The 3,913-nt window shown below is 42.5% G+C and overlaps 1 non-coding gene across 1 annotated transcript; it reads right to left on the bottom strand.

The window, feature by feature from the left end:
• Positions 1 to 2,281: 2,281 nt before the first annotated feature.
• On the bottom strand, positions 2,282 to 2,385 carry LOC125486413. Its single transcript, XR_007265088.1, has one exon. It is a non-coding gene; the product is annotated as a U6 spliceosomal RNA (small nuclear RNA).
• Positions 2,386 to 3,913: the final 1,528 nt, after the last annotated feature.

Raw genomic sequence — 3,913 nt, 5'->3', positions numbered from 1 at the left:
AAGTAATAATATTCCCAATGCTGATGTTCCAAGTGATAATATTCCCAATGCTGATGTTCCAAGCGATAATGTTCCCAATGCTGATTTCCCACTGATAACATCAGTGATAGTGTTCCCAATGATAAAATTCCCAGTGCTGAGAGATTAAGTTAAACTGTGAATGAATCTATCTGTTTTAATTTCTTTTACCTGAGTATATAGAACCAAGAAAACCACCAAAGCAGAGATCTGCTTAAATGAATCAGAAGCTCCGACCCACTGTTACTCCATCTCTGAAACTGCTAACTGACACAGGGGCAGCTTTGAAATGGAGCTCCCAATGGAATTGGAGTCCTGCCTTTAGCTTTTAGCTGTGCACTCTATCCTGACCAATACTTTCCCCTCTACATCCAGAAAAGTCAATTGCGATTTAAAATCAATCCCGGATGGGATCTGAAAGAGCTACATGAAGGCTGAGGAACTGAAGGTTGGAAGAAGGTGAGAGGATTTAGCAAAGGAAATCTGGTCAAATGAGAGAAACTCTGATTGAACTGGGAATGTATCAATCCTTGGGACTGATCCAGACTCCAGTTGCTGATCCACAATGATCCATACGTTATCCATTCGTTAAGAAGTACATTTACAATTAGTGCATCTATTAATTTTGGGGCTTGGTTAGCTCAGTTAGCTGGTCAGCTGGTTTGTGATGCACAGTGACACCAACTGTGTGGGTTCAACTCTCCTTCTCAACCTCTCCCCTCACCTGCTTTACTTTTCAGTTGTACAGCCTTAATGGTCTTTTTGTTTTGATTCATTTTGGTTTTCACAAAAGAGAGCCTTCTTATTTTGCTGTATTTTTGATTGAGGACTGAAATGGGAAAAAAAATCAGGGAAGGCTAAAGGATCACTGCGGTTTTTAAAAGCAAGTAACTTCACTCATTATAATCACAGTTTACACAGCTGCTGATCCAGGAAGGAAGTGAACTGTAGTTTGCAGACAAGCTGGAGCCAGGGGTTGTGTATAAATGGAGATTCCTCCAGCATCACGTAACAGATTGGTCTGTGGACTAGTAACCAATCATTGATGACAAAAGATTTCTGCTCTGTGATCGGTTCTCAGGTACCTGAACAGTTTCGGGCTGTGAATTAGATGGTGACAACCTTCTGATCTCCACCAGTTCATGAACTCTCTCTGTTCTCTGCAGTAAAAGCTATTCTAAGACTGAAGAAAACCAAGTTACATTTCCTCCAGCAATTACTTTAAGTTATGTCTTTTAATGGGTAAGTCACCTTTCAAAGTGTGAACCAGCTATGCTGTCCTTCCTGCTGTGAAAACATCTGGTGAAGGAAGACTGAAAAATTCTGATCAGAACAAAGAGCCATCCCAGCAGATTCTGGGAACAGAGACCATTGAACTGCTTCACCACAGTTTCTGTGTGTGTGTGTCTGTGTGGGTGTGGGTGTGTGTGAGTGTGTCTGTGTGGGCGGGTGTGTGTGTGAGAGAGAGAAAGTGTGTGTGCATGTGTGTGTGTGTGTGTGTGAGAGAGAGCGTGTATGTATCTGTGTGTGTGAGTGTCTGTGTGTATGTATCTGTGTGTGTGAGTGTCTGTGTGTGTGTGAGAGTGTGTGTGTCTGTGTGTGTGCATATGTGTGTGTGAGAGTGTCTTTGTGTGTCTGTGAGAGTGTGTGTGTGTGAGGGAGGGTTTACAATGGGGTTTTAACGATTGGGTTAGGGTTTAAAGTTATTTATCTGCAGCAGAAATCTATTTATTTGTAATAAAGAGTCATTCTTGTTTTCTGTTAACCTGGGTCTGAAAATCGCATAAATTGGGAAGTTTTGTGTACTTCCATAAAATCTGTAAGTTTTGTGATGACTCTGAGAGTAGACTCCTAGAGTCATACAGCAGGGAAATGGACCCTTCGGTCCAACTCATCTGCACTGACCAGATATCCCAATCTGACCTAGTCCCATTTGCCAGCACTTGGCCCATATCCCTCTAAACCTTTCCTATTCATGTACCCATCCAGATGCCTTTTAAATGTTGTAATTGTACCAGCTTCCACCACTTCCTCTGGCAGTTATGAGGCTTGAATTTCAGTGTGCTACTGCAGCTGGATGACTTGAAGTGTCTAATGATGACCATTAATGAGTGTGTGGAAATGGCCACTTGGTTCACTAATGTCCTTTATTTTTCTAATCAGTCTGTATAGAGATATTATTACACACCTTGGGGGCAAGTGGGAATTGAACCTGGGCCTCCCTATCCAAAGGAGTGACACTACTACTGCATCACAAGAGCACGCTGTTATGGAATGCTTCTCGAATTTGTGTGTCATCCTTGTTCAGGGGCCGTGCTAATCTCTGTGTGGCTCTAATTTCAGTAGCTGTGCTGCCAAAGCAAGCACACTAATGTTCTTTAGGGAGGGAAGCTGCTAACCTTACCCGATCCAGTATCTGGGCAATCAGGGATGGGCTATAATAGATGGCCCAGCCAGCAATGCTCACATCCCACGAGTGAATAAAAAAACAGTTGATCTTTGTTGCAAACAGATTGGGGTACAGGAACAAAGAAATCTTATTACAACTGTCCAGGGTTTTCTTGTGTTCAGGGTAAGTAACACAGACTAAGCAGAAGGGATTTGGATTATCCACAGGTTTATTTTATAGCTGAAACAGTTCCAGTTAACAGTGTAACACATCTACTCTCTAGTTTGTTTCTGCTGAAAAGGTTTGTTATGTAGTTCCATTCTGACCCTTGTCTCATTTAAGATCCAGTTCTTAAATGAACACAGCTCTTAAAACAATAATACTTCCACGTGCGCGCATCTGGAGCAAACACCCAATGTATAGTTTTGAGATAATAAGGTGTGGAGCTGGAGGAACACAGCAGACCAGGCAGCATCAGAGGAGCAGGAAAGGTGACATTTCGGGTCTGGACCCTTCTTCAGAAAAAATAAATTTATAGTTTTGATCTCTGTATTTGAGAAACTATTTATTTGCAACAGATGGTGTACAGTGAAGGTTTACTAGATTCATTCCTGGGCTGATCTGTGAAGAGAGGCTGAATAAACTGGGTCTATGTTCTCTGGAGTTTAGAAGATTGAGGAAATCTAAAGGGGATTGGATGGGAGAGATGACAACGTTGGGGACACAGACTCAGGATAAGTGGCTAATGACTGAAATGAACCATTGAATCTCTACTGTATTGAGGCAGGCCATTCAGCCCATTGAATCCACACTCACCCTTAAAAGATCATCCGACCCAGACCCACCTCTCTACCCTATCCCTGTAACCCTACATTTCCCATGGCCAATCCACCCTAACCTGCACATCTTTGGACTGTGGGAGGAAACTGGAGCACTCAGAGGAAATTGGGCGAAGAAGATTCTGCTGAATTCCCACTTGAATTTTTTGGTGATTATCTTACTTTGACGGCCTATTGTTAGGCTCTCTCCCATAAGACAGAGTGACAGTAAGAATCTTACGTTTTCTTTGGCTACATCGAGTGTTTTCTGGAAGAGATTTCTCACTGAGTCTTCTCACTGTATCTTACCAAACTTGCCCCATTGACTATCTACCCTGCCCCAAAAAGCCCTTCCCATCCAATTCCAGTCCTAACTCATCACACGCCATTCCCACTCAGCACCTATCCCAGAATTCACAGCATCGCACAGCACAGAAGAGGCCTTTTGGCCCATCAAGCCTGTACTACCAAAAGTATACTACTACAGCAAACCAGGATTGTGCCAATCGATCAAATATTGCGGTTGACCAAGAGGTCCACATAATCGATGTATAAACATGCACTAAGTCATAGAAACATAATGCAGGGGCTTTAATGTCACTGTTATACTTTACTTACAGCATAAACTACTTTGGTAATAATCCAACTTTGCCTTAAATAAGACTCAGCGCAGAGAGCCTTCTTTCTC

This window comes from Rhincodon typus, chromosome 28 (genome assembly GCF_021869965.1).
Source record: "Rhincodon typus isolate 14 chromosome 28, sRhiTyp1.1, whole genome shotgun sequence".
Lineage (NCBI taxonomy): Eukaryota > Metazoa > Chordata > Chondrichthyes > Orectolobiformes > Rhincodontidae > Rhincodon > Rhincodon typus.
Note: the sequence above shows the minus strand (reverse complement) of the source record. Positions and strands in the feature narration are given on the sequence as shown.